This window comes from Scyliorhinus canicula, chromosome 16, assembly GCF_902713615.1.
Source record: "Scyliorhinus canicula chromosome 16, sScyCan1.1, whole genome shotgun sequence".
Classification (NCBI taxonomy): Eukaryota; Metazoa; Chordata; class Chondrichthyes; order Carcharhiniformes; family Scyliorhinidae; genus Scyliorhinus; species Scyliorhinus canicula.
The window spans coordinates 69,553,437-69,571,846 of NC_052161.1; the positions used below are offsets into that span (position 1 = coordinate 69,553,437).

At 48.0% G+C, this 18,410-nt stretch overlaps 1 protein-coding gene across 2 annotated transcripts in view; it reads right to left on the reverse strand.

The window, feature by feature from the left end:
* fam13c (family with sequence similarity 13 member C) overlaps positions 1–15,106 on the reverse strand; it is a 170,329-nt gene extending 155,223 nt beyond the window's left edge. Inside the window, exon 1 of one of the 2 annotated variants that reach the window (XM_038821992.1) lies at positions 14,905–15,106. The gene's annotated coding sequence lies outside the window, so the exon portion shown is untranslated. The remainder of the gene's footprint in view (positions 1–14,904) is intronic. The other variant, XM_038821986.1, reaches the window with a different exon arrangement.
* Positions 15,107–18,410: the final 3,304 nt, after the last annotated feature.

Sequence of the window (18,410 nt, forward strand, 5' to 3'; positions counted from 1 at the left end):
GCACTCGATTGCATTTTCTTGTGTTGCATTTTGGACTCTGGAAAAGTTGATATTCAATTACAAAGTTAAGTTGGGTGTGATCGAATGGCCATGTTGCGCCTGAAAAGCAGTGCACCATGGCACAACGTTGTCATGATATGCACTCATGCACATAATGAGATACAGATAGGCAGTGACAGACACACAGTACAGCCAATCACCACATATGACAGAACACAACCAATCACCAGGCAGAACACTAGAAGGTGCTCTCCCACTATAAAACACACGAGGCATCAACACTCTGCCTCTTTCCACTGGTGGCAACTGTAGTGACAGTCAGGGTGCATATATCAGTTAGCATCTTCTACACGTGTCTAGTTAGTTATAGTAAGCACGCTTAGGCCTGCTCAAACAAAAGAAACACTCCAGTAACACAAGATCATGACTTCTCTGTGCTCTAAGGTGGGAATCGACCTTTTTCACGCCAATGGGCGTGACTATGTGCTCATCATAGATTACTTCTCAAATTACCCGGAAGTTGTGAAGCTGTCAGACCTCACATCAAGGACGGTCATCAAGGCCTGCAAGGAGACATTTGCCAGGCATGGTATTCCACTCACTGTCATGAGTGACAATGGTCCCTGCTTCCACAGCCAAGAATGGTCCAAGTCGTACCAATTCAACCACATTACCTCAAGCCCACACTACCCACAGTCCAACTGAAAGGTTGAGAAAGGGGTCCATATAGTGAAGCAACTGCTCTGCAAGGCTGCCAGCTCTGCTTCTGAATTCAACCTTGTGCTGTTGGCATTCAGGGCAATCCCCCTATCCACCGGTACGTCTCCGGCTCAACTCCTCATGAACAGAGACCTCTGGATGACTGTTCCAGCCATACACTCACCAGACCCTGGTTCATGTCTCAATGCTGCAAAAGGTGCAGCAACTCAGGAACCGGCAAAAGCTGACGTATGATGCTCATGCTACCGATTTGCCTGTGCTATCTCCAGAAGATGCTGTTCGGATCCAGCTACCTGATGGAGGCTGGTCAGCTCCAGCTGTTGTTGTTCGACAGGCTGCTCCCAGATTGTTTGTAGTTCGTATGACTGATGGCTCCATTGTCAGAAGCAAGAGAAGGGCACTGCGCAAAGTTGCCTGCCCACCACCAGATCCTACTTTTCCATATGTTGTTATGCCTCCTCTGGACACCTCGCACCATGAGGCCACCAATCTAGCAGCAATCCCGCCTGTCAAGGCGCCGTCGTCCCCACCTCCACCTCTCAGGCGGTCGACAAGGATCAGGCGCAAGCCCCAAAGATTGGACTTATAGACATTTATCTTGTAAATTTTGTTCTGTATCTGCACGCTAGACACCTATATGAATATGAATATATATGAATATATGAATATATATTCATCCACTCACCATTTAATGTAAATAGTTCTACATGTTAATACAGTCGCATATGCTCCAAGCAACCAACATTTTTTTTTTAAAAGGGGAGATGTCATGATATGCACTCATGCACATAATGAGATACAGACAGGCAGTGACAGACACACAGTACAGCCAATCAACACACAGGACAGAACACAACCAATCACCAGGCAGAAAACTAGAAGGTGCTCTCCCACTATAAAACACACGAGGCATCAACACTCTGCCTCTTTCCACTGGTGACAACTGTAGTGACAGTCAGGGTGTATATATCAGTTAGCGCCTTCTACACGTGGGTCAGAGCATGTCTGGTCTAGTTAGTTATAGTAAGCACACTTAGATTAGTAGAATGTCAAACCCACAGCAAACTGTTTGCACTGCTTAACAAGTTCAATAAAGCGTATTGAACTAACATCACAGTTTGGAGTCTACTTTCAAGTACAACTGCATCCAGTTGCAGTCCGTGTTACCCCAGGTGATTAACACGACAAATGTGACGATAGAAGCAAGGAGATCCCGTTCCCGGGATCTACCCGGATTGCAAGGTCTCACGAGATCTAACACCAAAATGTTGCGGTGTGAAACCCGTCCATTATGGATGTATTTGGCAAATCTGCAGATTAGAGCAAGACAGCTAGGGTGCGATTCTATGGCCACGCTGCGCTGGAAAAGCAGCTTGCCGCTGTACCTGAGGCTTTGGGCTTCAACTCCTTCACCTCGGATAACTCAGGTGAGCGCCATTTAGTGTTAGTCCCCACAACTGTGGACCAGATTGAACCTCACCCATGGGGGTCTCCAAAGGGATCTGAGGCCCCCAGCTGCATAACCTTTGATCATGGTGTTGACCTGGCATTGATGGTGCCACCTATGTACGCTGGCAGTGCCACCTTGGCAGTGCCAAGGTACCCAGGTGGCAGTGCCAGCTGGCAAAGGAACTGCCAGGGTGCCAGGTTTGCACTGCTAAACTGGCATTTTTTGCACACAATCGGGCTGGTATTGCCTGGCGCGGGGATGCGGGGAGGGCTGGGACCTCCCATATTGCATTTGGACTTTAGGGGAGGTCCGGGATACTTTAGGTTTTACTTTGACTCTCAAAGTCATCCAAAGTATGACCAGATTAATCTCTGCAGCATGGTCCAGGAAAAAAGTAAAGGAACCGATTCTGGAGGGGGAAAGCAGAGTCCGTGGCCAGGTCCTGGAATTATTCTGCACCTGATGCTCTGTCAGAAAGCTGTTAATTAGGGGATCTCTGGCAGGTGTCTCTTTAATTACGGGGTGTCTGAGAAGTGTCTTTTTATTTAGGGGGTCTTTAGAATGTCTCTTTATTGAGAGGCCTCTTTAATTAGGGGGTCTTGTGGAGGTCTCTTTATTTCGGGGGTCTCTGGGGGAGTCTCTTTATTTAGGGGGTGTCCTGGAGGTCTCTTTGTTGAGGAGTCTCCTTATTTAGGAGGTCAGTGTGAGAAGTCTCTTTATTTAGGGGGCCTTTGGCAGAGGTGGGGGTGGTCTGGTGAAGTGGAGTGGGCAGGTCATGCATCATGAAGGAGGATGTAGAGTTACCCCCTTTGCCCACCATGTGGCCCACCACATCAGGTACACGCCTGTCAGGACCAGCACCAATTCTCGCCCACTTGATTCCCAGCCCAGAAGACTGGAGAATTTTGTGCGGGATTCTCCGAACCCGCGCCGCTCAGACGCCGGTCCGCCGATTCTCCGGCCGCCAGAGAATCGGCCCCAATGGCGCCAGCGCACTCGGCGCGGCCCCCAGGCGATTCTCTGCGCTCGACGGGCCGAGTGCCCACCGAGTCCGGCTGAGTTCCGGCGGCATTCACGTGTGGTCCTACCCGGCGGGACCTCAGTGTCCATGCTGCAGGGTCTGTCCTGGTGTGGGGGGGGGGGGGGGGGGGGGGGGGGGGGACTAAATTGGGGGGGAGGGGTCCTTCACGGTGGCCTGGTCCGCGACTGGGGCCTACTAATTGGTGGGTGGGCTTATCCCGGGGGGGGCCTATGTTCCTCCGTGCTGGATCCCTGGAGCTCTCTGTCATGTTGCCGGGGGCCGGCGCGGAGAAGGAAACCCACGTGCATGTGCGAACTCGCGCCACCCGTACTGCCACCCGTATCGGCAGCTGGAGCAGCATGAGGCTCTCCAGTGCCATGCTGGCCCCCTGTGCAGCACAGGATCACTGATCTTAGGGGTCAGGTGATGCTGTCGCAAAACGCCCCGGCCTTTACGACGGCGTCAACACTTAGGCCCAGGATCGGAGAATCCCGCCCATGGTGCCTGGCCCTGTAATAGGTTGCCAAAGGGTCGAATGACCGATTTGCATCCTCTCATTAGCACTGAGGCGTGAACCTCAGTCCCAACTCCAGCGACGATGGACCCGGAGCATCAGAAATGGATCGGCGCCACTTTCCCCGACACTGCATTCTCTGCCGCATCGGAAAGTCCGATACTGGCGGCGGAGAAGACAGCCCCAGACCAGACATGTTCTCATTGAATGATGGAGCAAGCTCGATGGGCTGAATTACCTACTTCTTCTGCTACATCTTATGGTCTAATAGAGGTTTGGCGCATGCTCGTTGGCTGATCCTGGGGTGCACAATCCTTTTTTTAAAAAAATACTCATCTTGGAATGCAGCATTGCCAAAAACACTGAAATGTATTGCCCACCATTAGTTTCGCTGTGAAGGTGATGGAGGACCTCCTTCCAGTAGTTTGACATAATAGGCTTGCTCAGTTACATCAGAGGTCAGTCAGGAATCTATCATGTTGGTGTGGGACTGGAGTCACGTACTGGTCAAACAATAAAGACAGCAGGTTGCTTTTCCTGAAGGATGAATGGCCAAGATTGTTTTTTAAAACAATCCAACAGCTTTATGGTCATTTTTACTGGTGTCAGCTTTTTAAAACCAAATCCGAATTCTCACAGCTGCCACAGTCAGATTTGAATTCACCTCTTATAGATTGTTAGTTCAGGTTTCCAAATTAGCAGGTCAGTGACATCACAAATACCATGATTGGTGAGGTATTTGGGTGTTTTGTCATCAGATTATAACTGCCTCCCCTCCCAGCAGGCTCTGAAGTTGAGGGGGGCGGGGAAGCTGAGGGAGCGTGAAATTGCATGGATGGGATTCCCTTCGGGACATTGTTAAAAGCAATCGTGTATAAAACGCCAAATGTAATTTTAATAATAATCTTTCTTGTCACAAGTAGGCTTACATTAACACTGCAATTAAGTTACTGTGAAAAGCCCCTAGTCGCCACATTCTGGCGCCTGTTCGGGTACACTGAGGGAGAATTCAGAATGTCCAATTCACCTATCAGCCACGTCTTTCAGGACTGTGGGAGGAAACCCACACAGACACAAAGAGAATGTGCCTCCACACAGTGACCCAAGCTGGGAATCGAACCCGGGACCCTAGAGCTGAGAAGCAACAGTGGTACCCACTGTGCTAGGGCAGCAGGGTAGCATGGTGGTTAGCATAAATGCTTCACAGCTCCAGGGTCCCAGGTTCGATTCCCGGCTGGGTCACTGTCTGTGTGGAGTCTGCACATCCTCCCCCTGTGTGCGTGGGTTTCCTCCGGGTGCTCCGGTTTCCTCCCACAGTCCAAAGATGTGCGGGTTAGGTGGATTGGCCATGCTAAATTGCCCGTAGTGTCCTAATAAAAGTAAGGTTAAGGGGGGGGTTGTTGGATTACGGGTATAGGGTGGATATGTAGGTTTGAGTAGGGTGATCATGGCTCGGCACAACATTGAGGGCCGAAGGGCCTGTTCTGTGCTGTACTGTTCTATGTTCTATTGTGCTGCCTGGCTTCTTTACATACCAGATTGGAATATAAAAGCAAGAAAGGGTTGACTTTCTAAAGATGTTAGCTTGATGTCGTTTCAATTATGGTGTGCAATAATGCACAGCCCCATGCAGAAAGGCTATTTCCTTCCCCAGCAGCACTGTGGCGGTTCAAGAAGGCAGCTCACTTCCAACTTCTGAAGGGCAACCAGGGATAGGCAACAAATACTGGCCCAGCCAGCGATGCCCACATCCCATAAATGAATTTTTAAAAATGAGTTTGGGTATGATGCATTGTCACAAAAATGATACCAGGCCTGCAAAACTTCTGTGAAGCTTTCTCTCTTGAAGAAGGTGAACGGAAGGCCTGCAGAGAATGCCAACATTATGAAGGACTGAGAGAGGGTAAACAGTGAAGGATTATCGGGTTACCAAATCAGTATAAGGAGCCAAGAGTCCAGATGATCACAAACCCAATCCACTGCAGGCCAATTGTTTTATCTATAAATCTATTCCTATTCAGTGCAATATGATGCAGTATTTAATTTGCTTCAGGATCAATATTACAGTGCACCAATTCAACTCCCTGTCAATTAAGTGCCTCATCCCGTGATCAGTTTGTACTAACTGGAGGATGAGAGAGGTCCAAAGGTGTTGGTCCGCACACATTTAAGAGCAGTAGATTAGACAGTGAAGATCAACTGAGATTTTATGTTATGTACATGGAGCTTGAAAATAAAATACAAAAACTGATGTTAAGTTTGTAAAGACATTATGGTGATACCTCAGTTCTGTACATCCCTTTATAATAAGGCTATCAGAAGATTGTTTGTGGTACAATGTAGCATCATGAGAGTGTTTCCAGAAACAAGAGTTTGTAATTATGAGGGAAGTTTCATAAATTGAGGCTTATTCACTGGAGCAGCGAAGGGGAAGGAAGTCCCACTGAGTGTTTGGAAATTATGACAGATTTAGAGAGGGTAAACATGGAAGGATTATCACTGATTAATAAATCAGGATAAGAGCTATAGACTCGCGATTATAATTAGAGTGAAGAGGGAAGCTAGTTTTAACAGAGAGGATTTTTAGAACATGGAATTGCTTTACTACAAATCGACAGCGGCAGGGACTTCACATTATTTATAATGGAATCGAACGTGCATCTGAAAACCCACGCAATAGATATCTGCAATAGGTTATGGGGCAAACACGGAAATGGAATTAGTGTCGGAAGATCGACTTGAAGATCCAATGCTGCAGACAAGTGAGAATCAGAGTGACTGTAAAGATTCTGGGTGGTGATTTGGAGAAAGTGAGTAGTTTCAAGTAAAATAGGCAATATATTGTGGATGCTGGAATTTGAAACTAGGACAGATGATGCTGGAAAAACTCAGCAGGTCTGGCAGCGTTTGTAGGAAGAGAAAACAGAGTTAACGTTTCGAGTCCGTTTGACTCTTAGTCAGAACTAAAGAAAGGGAGAAATGTGTTGAATAATGAAGTGTAGTGTAGGGTTTGCAACAAAATGGAGCAACTTTAAGAACAAAAGACAGATGGCCTGGTGTGGGGAGGGGGGATTTGCATTGAGGCAATACATGTTTGGGATGTCTTTTTTTAAACAGGGTTTAGATGGGGAAGAAATGGCACAGTCTAAAATTGTTGAACTCAATGTTGATGTGCTGAGGGCTGTAACATGCCTAATCAGAAGATGCTCCTCCAGCGTGGATGTAGTTTCAAGTACCTGAGGGTTAGTGGTGGCAGAAAGTGGAAGTGTGGAAATGGAAATTAAGCAAATGATTAGCTGTGCAGTAACAGGAAGGAGGGCAGTGGAAATTTATGTGGTAGAAAAGAATTGGTAGCCGAGGGGGAGAATCGTCAGGACAATTGTGAGACTGGCCTGGATATATAGGTGCTGAAACCTGCCAACATTAAGAAGAGAGGAACAATGACTGTATATGAATGAGATACAGGTGCCAAGATGGGTGTGTGGAGTAACAAATAAGGACAAAATCAAGAGCCAGCATTTCAGCTGACCAGTGAAGACATTGGGAGCATCAGAGGCATTAACCTAGAAGACACTCTAAACGTCTGATCAAATGGTGGAGAGAGAAAGGGAACGGGGTGAGGTGGGTGATGGAGACGAACTGCCAGGCAGGAGAAGAGAAAGGCTTGAGATCAAATAGAAACTGCAGTGTGAGGGACTTAAACACAGTGGGATTGGGAGGGAAATGGCTGAGTGACAGGAGGAGATGGGGAAGGATGATGAACCAGCATTGAGGCGAGCCCAAATAAAACGGGAGAAGCTGAAAGAAGAAATTCCAGTTTGGGATGACCAGGTGAGAGGGGATGAACTGGTTCTCCTCTAATCAATCCTGTCGGTTGGTCACAACAAAGGTTTTAGTTTATTTTTCACAAGGTTATGCTTTTTCCAAATCACAATGTATTTAACTATTTCAGCTGCATGAAGCCAATCAAACATGGTTTTCCTGAGTCAAAGAACAAATTTATTAACCCAGAAACTCAGGAACAAGAATAAAAATGTGATGCAAGCATTCAGCCCTCATGCAGTGTCTGGGTAGAAGTATTACAGTACCTAGTAATGCTGGAACACCATTGGTGGATAATGCATGTTGGTCGAGACTGTATGGTAGCTCCGCCCTGCAAGGCGGGGTATAAGAGCCCGTGCAACCCCAGCAGCTTCCTTTCTGTACCTGAGCTGTTGGGGGAAACATCTAGCTTATTAAAGCCTTCAGTTGGACTACAACCTCGCTTTAGTGGTCATTGATAGTGCATCAATTTAATAAGCTAGATTTACAGAATGGAGCTCCGAATCAAGCTGGAGTGTCTGCAACTCAGCCCCCACGCAGTAAACTCGGCGGCGACTTTCAAGCACTGGCTGGCGCGTTTCAAAGGCTACCTCGGAACGGTAGAAAACACACCCACGAGGGAACAGAAACTGCAGATCCTGCACCCGAGGGTGAGCTCAGAAGTCTGCTCGCTCATCGAGGACACGGACGACTTTGATACCGCGATGGAGTTGCTGAAAGGACATTACATTCGCCCTGTGAATCAGGTCTATGCCCGGCATCTACTGGCGATGAGGCGACAAAGTCCTAGTGAATCACTGGAAGAATTCTACCGTGCGCTCCTGGTGTTGGGGAGAACCTGCAGTTGCCCGCAAGTTTGAGCAAACGACCACACTGAACTGTTGATTCTGGACGCTTTTGTTGCAGGTATGCTGTTCTCTCAAATCCGGCAGCGTTTACGAGAGAAAGAAACTCTAAGTCTCAAGGAGGCATGGGCCCTTGCCAGCTCCCTGGATGTGGCATCCCGAATGGCCCGCCCCCAACCACGCGGCAGCCCCCTGGGCAGCGTGGAATCCCTCTACAGCAGACTCCGAGGCGCCCCACATTCCCCCACAAGCTTGCGCTGCAAGACGGCCCGGCAACCCCAGGGGGCCCTGCTGCTATTTTTGTGGGCAAGCCAAACACCCCCGATAGCGCTGCCCAGCCCGGGCGTCCATATGTAAAGGGTGCGGCAAAAAGGGCCACTTCATGGCGGTATGCCAGGCCCGGGCGGTCGCTGCGGTCTCAGGGAGCGAAGGCGGATCGCCACTACAACCCTCTCCACGGGCCTCATGCGGCCAGCGAGCGCCGCCATCTTTCTCCTCTAGGGCCACGTGTGGCCTCCGGGAGCCACCATCTTGTTCCGCTGACGCCACTTGCGATGGATGGGCGCCGCCATTTTGTACACCCTCAGCCATGTGCGACCAGTGGGCGCTGCCATCTTGGACGGACTCCAAGGACCTCAGTACAGGTGACCACACACCGCCCGACGACGATACCCAGCTGCTGCCATGATTAGCCTTGGTGACCCAGGACCAGTCCCGGCCTCGAACACTCTCAACTGCTACAACGATGGTGCTAATCAACGGGCACGAGACGTCTTGCTTAATCGACTCTGGGAGCACGGAGAGCTTCGTGCACCCGACACGGTAAGGCGCTGTTCTCTCCCCGTCCACCCCGTTAATCAAAAAATCTCTCTGGCCTCCGGTTCCCACTCAGTAGAGATAAAGGGGTTCTGTGTAGCAAACCTCACGGTCCAAGGAAGGAAGTACAAAAATTACCGGCTCTACGTCCTTCCCCACCTCTGCGCAGCCACACTCCTGGGGTTAGACTTCCAGTGCAACCTCCAAAGTCTAACTTTCAAATTCGACGGCCCTTTACCCCCTCTCACTGTCTGCAGCCTCGCGACCCTCACCCCGGATTGCAAACCCGTCGCCACCAGGAGCAGATGGTACAGTGCCCAGGATCGGACCTTTATTAGGTCGGAGGTCCAACGGCTACTGAGGGAAGTAGTAATTGAAGCTAGCAACAGTCCCTGGAGAGCTCAAGTGCTGGTGGTAAAGACCGGGGAGAAGCATAGGATGGTCAACGACTACAATCAGACCATCAACAGGTTTACGCAGCTGGACGCATACCCTCTTTCCGGCATATACGACCTGGTCAACAGGATCGCACAATACAAGGTCTTCTCCACGGTGGACCTTAAGTCCGCCTACCACCAGCTCCCCTCCGAGCGAGTGATCGCAAGTGCACTGCCTTCGAGGCAGATAGGCGACTCTACCACTTCTTAAGAGTTCCCTTCGGTGTCACAAACGGGGTCTCGGTCTTCCAGCGAGAGATGGACCGAATGGTTGACCGATACGGTTTACAGGCAACATTCCCGTATCTCGACAATGTCACCATCTGCGGCCACGACCAGTAGGACCACGACACCAACCTCCGAAAATACCTCCAGACCGCGAAGATCCTTAACCTTACACATAACAAGGACAAATGCGTGTTTAGCACCGACCGCCTAGCCATCCTCGGCTACGTAGTGCGAAATGGAGTGATAGGCCCCGACCCTGAACGCATGCGCCCCCTTATGGAGATTCCCCTCCCTCACTACTCCAAGGCCCTAGCGCTGCCTCGGATTTTGTTCTTACTACGCCCAGTGGGTCCCCAACTACGCGAACAAGGCCCGTCCTCTGATCCAATCCACAGCTTTTCCCCTGTCGATAGAGGCCCGCAAGACCTTCAGCCGCATCAAAGCAGACATTGCAAAGGCCACAATGCGCGCCATTGATGAGTCCCTCCCCTTCCAGGTTGAGAGCGACGTGTCTGACGTAGCTCTGGCAGCCACCCTAAACCAAGCGGGCAGACCCGTGGCCTTCTTTTCACGTACCCTCCATGCTTCCAAAATCCGCCACTCCTCGGTCGAGAAGGAGGCCCAGGCCATAGTAGAAGCTGTGCGACATTGGAGGCATTACCTGGCCAGCAGGAGATTCATTCTCCTCACTGACCAACGGTCGGTCGATAATGCACAGCGGGGCAAGATAAAAAATTATAAGATCTTGCGGTGGAGGATCGAACTATCCACCTATAACTACGAGATCCTGTATTGTCCCGGGAAGCTAAACGAGCCTCCTGATGCCCTGTCCCGCGGCACATGTGGACTGCCTCCAAGCCCTCCATGAGGACCTCTGCCACCCAGGGGGTCACTCGCTTCTTCCATTTTGTTAAGACCCGCAACCTGCCGTACTCCATCGAGGAGGTCAGGACAGCCACCAGGAATTGCCAAACCTGCGCGGAGGTTTCTACCGACCGGAGAAAGCGCACCTGATAAAGGCTTCCCGTCCCTTTGAACGTCTCAGCATGGACTTCAAAGGTCCCCTCCCCTCCACCGACCGCAACATGTATTTCCTGAACGTGATTGACGAGTACTCCCGATTCCCGTTCGCCATCCCCTGCCCCGACATGACCGCAACCACCGTCATCAAAGCCCTCCATAGCATCTTTACACTGTTCGGGTTCCCCGCTTACATACGTAGTGATAGGGGGTCCTCCTTTATGAGCGACGAACTGTGTCAATTCCTGCTCAGCAAGGGCTTTGCCTCAAGCAGGACGACCAGTTACAACCCCCGGGGTAACGGATAGGTAGAGAGGGAGAACGGAATGGTCTGGAAGACCGTCCTACTGGCCCTACGGTCTAGAAATCTCCCAGTCTCCCGCTGGCAGGAAGTCCTCCCGGATGCCCTCCACTCCATCCGGTCCCTGCTCTGCACCACGACCAATCAAACACCTCACGAACGTCTCCTTGTTTTCCCCAGGAAGTCCTTCACTGGGACCTCGCTCCCAACCTGGCTGGCAGCCCCCGGACCCTTCCTGCTCCAAAAACACATGCGGGCGCACAAGTCGGACCCGTTGGTCGAGAGGGTCCATCTTCTCCACGCTAACCCCCAGTACACCTACGTGGAGTACCCCGACGGCCAACAAGACACGGTCTCCCTACGAGACCTGGCGCCCGCCGGATCCCCGCGCACATCCCCGCCACCAGTCCCACCCACCATCCCACCGGGGCACCTTACAGCCACCCCCTTCCCAGGAGGATCAGTTCTTCCGCCGGCCCCGTCCAAGCCCCCCCCGCCCACCGACGCATCCCACAGACGCTCCCTTCCCAGGTCAATCAGCTCCCCCACCAGCCCCGTCTAGGGGTGTTGAAGCTGCCACAGAGATCGAAACCACGCTCCCGGAGTCACAGACGCCCGAACCTCCACCGGCATCACCACCGAAGCTTCGACGATCACAGAGGACGACCAGGGCCCCCGATCGACTGATTGCTTCACTGTAGCATGTATATGGTTAATCGTGAAATTGTAAAATTGTAATATATTTTGTAAATAGTTATAAATATAAGTCAAAACGCTGTGCGGAGGTATTACGGTACCTCCATAACCATAAATCCTACCATGTTACAAAGTTGTAATACCAAGCCACTACCCCCGCCGGACTCTTTTTTTTAACAGGGAGTGAATGTGGTAGTCTGGTTAGAGGTATTACGGTACCTACTAATGCTGGAACACCATTGGTGGATAATGCATGTTGTCTATTGGTCGAGACTGTATGGTAGCTCTGCCCTGCAAGGCGGGGTATAAGAGCCCTTGCAGCCCCAGCAGATTCCTTTCTGTACCTGAGCTGCTGGGGGAAACATCTAGCTTATTAAAGCCTTCAATTGGACTACAACCTCGCTTTAGTGGTCATTGATAGTGCATCATACAGTCATTCAATCACACACACGCAGCATTCCACTCACACATACACACACTATGTACCCACACATATACACAGGCACGCACCACTCCATTCACACCCACACAAACACACACATGCATCACTCCACTCACACCCATAGAGACAGACACACACACATGCTTGCGCCACTCCACCCACATCCAAACGCGCATGCACCACTTCTCTCTCTCACACACACACACACACACACACACACACAAATATATCATTCCCCCCACACACACACAATATTTAGTTAAGTGTCCTCAGATTGACCTTGAGGCGTAGATATCAAAGCTGTGGCCAATACGAAGTAGCCGGTTTTATGGATGCAGTCAGATATAGAAGCTGTTGCAATTATCACAAGATCTCAGTTCTTTGATGGGTTTCTGGTAAAGTTGGCTTATCAAATGGGGTGACTTTCAAAAGAGAGAGGGAGAGAGAGCAGCCTTCAGCCAGTTTCCTCTGCTGAAGACTTTTATTGACACTGTCTGTGTCACTTGCAATCTCTCTTTTGTGGCTGGAAAGCCTTGGCATGAAATACTTCACCCATTGTGTATTTCCAAGAGGATTTGGGTATGTCTGTCTCCGGCTCCCATTGTTTCAAAATCCAATACTTATATTTTTAATGTCTCTTCCTGAGACAGTTACGAGTTTCGATGGGTATCTGGATTATAGGAAAAGCCTCCCTCTTCACATCCCCTCAGAGTGATTTATTTTTTTCTCAGCTTCACTTTGCAATGTGGCCTTGCTGTTTGAAGCTCTGTCTCAATTAAAATTGCAAACTTTCCAGCCAGTTGAAAGTTGAAAAATAATTTTTTTGAAAATAAAGGGAGCATAACCTCGTGACAAATTGAAGAACTAGCACTGACAGAGACATAATGGGTTGGATATCCGAACTGTGGACCATTAAACTCTGTAAGTGCTACAATGCCAGACATTTTATAACTTGCTCATTGCGCTAAACTTACTGGGCGGGATTCTCCGTCCCGCCAGACCCATTTTCTAGCGTGGCGTGCCTCTGCCAGCAGTGGGATCCTCCGTCCCAGCAGCTGGCCAATGGGGTTTGATAGTGGCCACCCCCACACCATCGGGACATCCGCGGGCGTATGTGCACTGCCAGCGAAGCGGAGGATCCCACCAATGGAGAATCCCGCCACTGTATTTTGTTTCACCTGATGTGATTAGAAGAAAATAATTTAAAAAGTGCTTTCTAAATTAAATATTCAATGCATCCACAATTACAACTCAGACTTTGACCACTTGAAATCTGAGACAATGCTCTATTGATAAATTATACGTTTAATATTTATCTGGTAAAGTAAAGATTATTAATGCTTAGAGATCTGAACCTAAAATAAAGCGAATCATTATCTTTAAACCTCTTATCACAGTTGATTTCCTCTATAAGATTCATTCAGGAGTTCCAGTGAATCATATTCTATGAGCAAAGGTTGCAATGAGAAATTCATTACCAGCCCTTCATAGCGGCCCAAATATAATTTCATGTAAGGAAGCCAGACAAAAGCATGCAGACAATATCTAACACATGCACTCCAGGACTTAAGTTGAGGGCTGTCCTAATTGCACAAATATTTCCATTAACCAATTCTGCCATGTTTAACTTACTTTTAGGTGCTTTATGCCTGGTTGTGCATACATTTGGTTTGCACACACACACTATCATTTAAAATATTTCAAAAACAAGTACAACATAAGGATTTGCTTACACAGCTGGGGTTGCGTTATTGGAGGCAATATCCAAAACACAAGAAGCAGAAAAGCTGCACTTAGTCAATTAGAGCAATAATCTGAGGAGCCCGCACATACATTATTGTCTAATACCTCAGTATAATTGCAGAATGTTAGTCATGCACTCTCAAATACTGGCAGAGTATTCGTACTGTCGGATGGCTTGCACTGCTACAGTCTTGACAAAGTCAGAAGCTCTTCATATAGGAGCTATAATGCGGAAGGACGTTGGAATAGGGGATGGCGGGAAATCATAGAATTTATAGTGCAGAAGGAGACCATTCGGCCCATCGAGTCTACACCGGCCCTTGGAAAGAGCGCCCCACCCAAGCCCAAATAAAGTAGGCAGTGAGAGAAAACCATTCAAGCTTCGTTATATTCTGCTTGTTTAAGACAAGCGAAGGCAGGCAGGCTGAAATGTTGCGAATCAGCATGGGACTAGAAATAGCTATCACCTCTGCCTGAAATGCTACATCACGTCCAGAACCTGTTCCACTGTGTTTTGTTTCATATTACCACGGTGCTGCATCATGAAGTCATGTATTTGTTAATTACAAAGTTCAATGTTAATACTGAGGAAACGCAAAATTCCATTTATTCAGCTGTTCACGATTCAAAAGCAACATTGTATGTAATTACATTCTCCCCCCCCCTCCCCCACACGCCCGCCCCCACATTCACTGATGACTGAAATATCTGCTTAATAGCAAAATCAAACAAGGTTCTAACATAGTGAAATATTTTCCATGCTACTTCACAACATTAATCGGCAGAACATTACAGAAAACAATAAGCATGAATTTTGAAAAGACCTGTCAGGACTGAGCGATTACATACCTTGAACGCACCTTTCTTTTCACTCTTTATCTTTCACACGCTCCTCTCAAAGAAGCACTTAGCTGAGCAACTATGCTTGCCACACTGCAATAACCTTTGAGAAGATCAAGCTCTCTGTTGGCTTCAGACCCCTTCTGAAAACAACAAAATCCGGGTTGGCTGGTTTCCTGTTCTCTCCCTGTGCCAGTTTCTATTTTTCCATGAGGGCATTTGAATAATCTTTCATGTGACCAGCCAGTCACATGCATCGGGCACTAATAGATACTAAATTCCCGACCAATACTAAAAACATTTCCAGCACACGGCATCCCCACCAAACACGCAGAGCCTGTTTCATGTAAGGCACACCAGTTCCATGCATTTAGTAAGTCAAACACATCTCTGTGCTTTAACAGGGTAAATATTTGATGGGTAAACCCTCTGGGCACAATTCTGCATTCGTAATGGGCACTCACCACGTTTCCCAGTGTCTCTTAAGATTACCTTTAATTGCAGGGTTGTGCAATGTGGATTTGCTTCATAGTGATGCCACAATATTGCATAGAACTGGAGTCCGAGCCTCAATGTGTTTTGTGTAAAAACAGCCTGAGGACTTTGGGCTCCAATTTATAATCCCTGCCAGCTCATGGCGTTTTCAGGCACAGATATCATTTTGGATGATCATTAAAATATTGATCAGGCAGCAAACAAAACAATGCTGCTTAAAAGGTCCAAGATTCCACTTGTTTATCACCCGACTTAATTGTCAGAAGTAAGGGGATAGCTTTTGTTTACCCATTGAGTTTGACAACTGTTCAATAGAAAGCAGACAATTTCTTCATGTGCCATTGAAGGCAGAAACTGCATATGAATTTCTCTGTCATTTCATATTCACGCTCTGACATAATCAAGCTTTCCCAATAGTGGCCTAAATGCAGACGAATGCAGTTGTGAACAAGAGGGCAGAGGCTTTGAGCAATTAGCAAAACAAAACCCAAAGGTGACATGGAGATAGACCTCGAGTGGGTGTCTCAGGTCCTGCCTGTCCAGGGACTGGAAATTTCGGTCACTGTCAATGGACCTTTCAATGGCCTGTTCAATTATCTGCCCCACCCACAATGAAGCCCACAGAGGGTGGGGCCAGATCACTGACCCCCTTTTAGTACAGCGAGCGATTGTGATCTGGGATGCACTGCCTGAAACGGGGGTTGAAACAGATTCAGTTGAGGCCCCTATGCCAAAAAGTGGGAAAGGGTGAGGGGAGTGGGGTTAGCTGAATTGCTCTTGTAATTCAGATAGCTGAATAGACGCCATCTGCATTGTAACCATTCTTTGCTTCCATTCTATATTTATCTTTTTATCCTGCATTGTATCTTTTAGCACTTCTTTCTGTATTGTCCCAGTCAACACAAAAATGTCATAACTTTCTCTAATCTGATTGAGCAATTGACACATTTAAAGTCTTAAAAGGAGCTGATGATTGAAAGGAAAAGCTCCCGTTTTTCATGCTGTTTTTTCTTTGTCGCTGCAGCACGTGGGAAATTCATCGAAGCCTTTGCCAACACTGCCAGTGTTTCTGAAAAAAAATTTGGTTGGTTGTGGCAAACTTATAACACATTACGATTGTCACATCATATCCTGGAGCAGCCGTTTGCAATGAAAATGCAGGACCCCAAAAAAAATCTACAAACGCGTTTACAGTTTCTTGCTGCAGCATTTCCGACATGCATTTCTACCAACAATTTAATCTGCGCAATTCACTGGGATAGAAGGAGTAAATTCTCTTTTAGGGTCAGCGATTGTAACGCTCTCAGCTCTGACTGACAGAGTTGTCCCGCTTTGGGGCGTGAGCAAACAAACCAAGACTGATGCTAAGTGCCAGGCTGGTGGGGCACTGCACTGTCAGAGGGTGCTGTCTTTCGCACACTAAACCAAAGCCCAATATGTCTTGGTTAGATATTGAAGAATCTCAAGCACTATTTTGAAGAAGAGCAGAGGAGTTATCCATAGTGTCCTGGCTGACATTTAACCTGTAATTAGTAGCATAAAAAGCAGATCATAGAATCCCTAAAGTGCAGAAGGAGGCAATTCAGTGCATCTGGTCTGCACCTCTGAAAGAGCATCCTACCTAAACCCAATCCACCACCCTATCCCTGTAACCCCGTCTAGGGGAAATGTAGCATGGTCAATCCACATAACCTCTACATCTTTGGACTATGGGTGGAAACCAAAGCACCCGGAGGAAACCCACGCAGACACGGGGAAAATTTGCAAACTCCGCACTGACAGTCACCCAAGATCGGATTCGAATCCTGGTCTTCCAAGCTGTGAAGCAGCAGTGCTAACCACTGTGCCACCCCATGAATAATGACGAGATAATGACGTTGTCATCATCACATTGCTGCCACATTTCCCAGATTACAACAGTGACAACACTTCATTAGCTGTAAAGCACTTTGAGATGTCAGGTGATATATAAATGCAAGTCTTTCTATTGTTCCTTTCACATAATCTAACAATGAAACATCAATGAATGTGTCCAATCTTAAAAACGATGAGCTGTCCCAAGATTCTGAAGGCACTGTGCTGAAAAAGTAACATTAGCTAATGGCTGCAATAGAGCAACATTTAATGTTACATAGTCTACAATTATTGATTTTAACCTAAAATTACTCAATACCCAGGGGGTTTGCATTGACCAGAAACTAAACCAGATGAGCCGCATAAATATTGTAGCTACAAAAACAAGTCAGAGGCTGGGAATTCTGTGGCGAGTAATTCACTTCCTGATTCCCCAATGCCCATCCACCATCTACAGGGCACAATTCAGGGGCATGATGCAATATTCTCTCCACTTGCCTGAATGGGTGCAACTCCAATAACACTCAAGAAGCTCAACACCATCCAGGATGAATTGTCACCCTATTCACAAACATTCACTCCCTCCACCACCGATGCACAGTGGCAGCATTGCGTACCATGTACAAGATGCATTGCAGGAACTCACCAAGGCTCCCTCGACAGCACCTTTCAATCCCAGGGGATTGGGGGTAGAGCACTAGATTGGATTGAGGATTGAGTGACTGACGGAAAGCAGAGGGTCGGGATAAATGGGTCCTACTCTGGCTGGCGAACTGTAATTGGCAGGGGTGCCAAAGGGGTCAGTCCTCGGACCTCAACTGTATACAATCTATATAAATGATCTGCAAGTAGTGACAGAGTGTAACATAGCAAAATAGGTGAGAAAGATACTAAAATAGGTGAGAAAGCAGGCAGTGAAGAGGAGATAAAGATTTTACGGATGGATATAGATAGGTCAGGATATTGGGCCAAAATTTGGCAGATTGAGTTTAATGTAGGTAAGTGTGTGAAGTTCTCAATTTTGGCCGAAGAAACAGAAAGGCAAATTATTATCGAAATGGAAAGCAGATTCAAAATGCATCTGGGCAGAGGGATCTGGGAGTTTTTGTTTATGAATCGCCGTAAGTCAGTCTGCAGGTACAGCATGTAATAAAAAAGGCAAATGG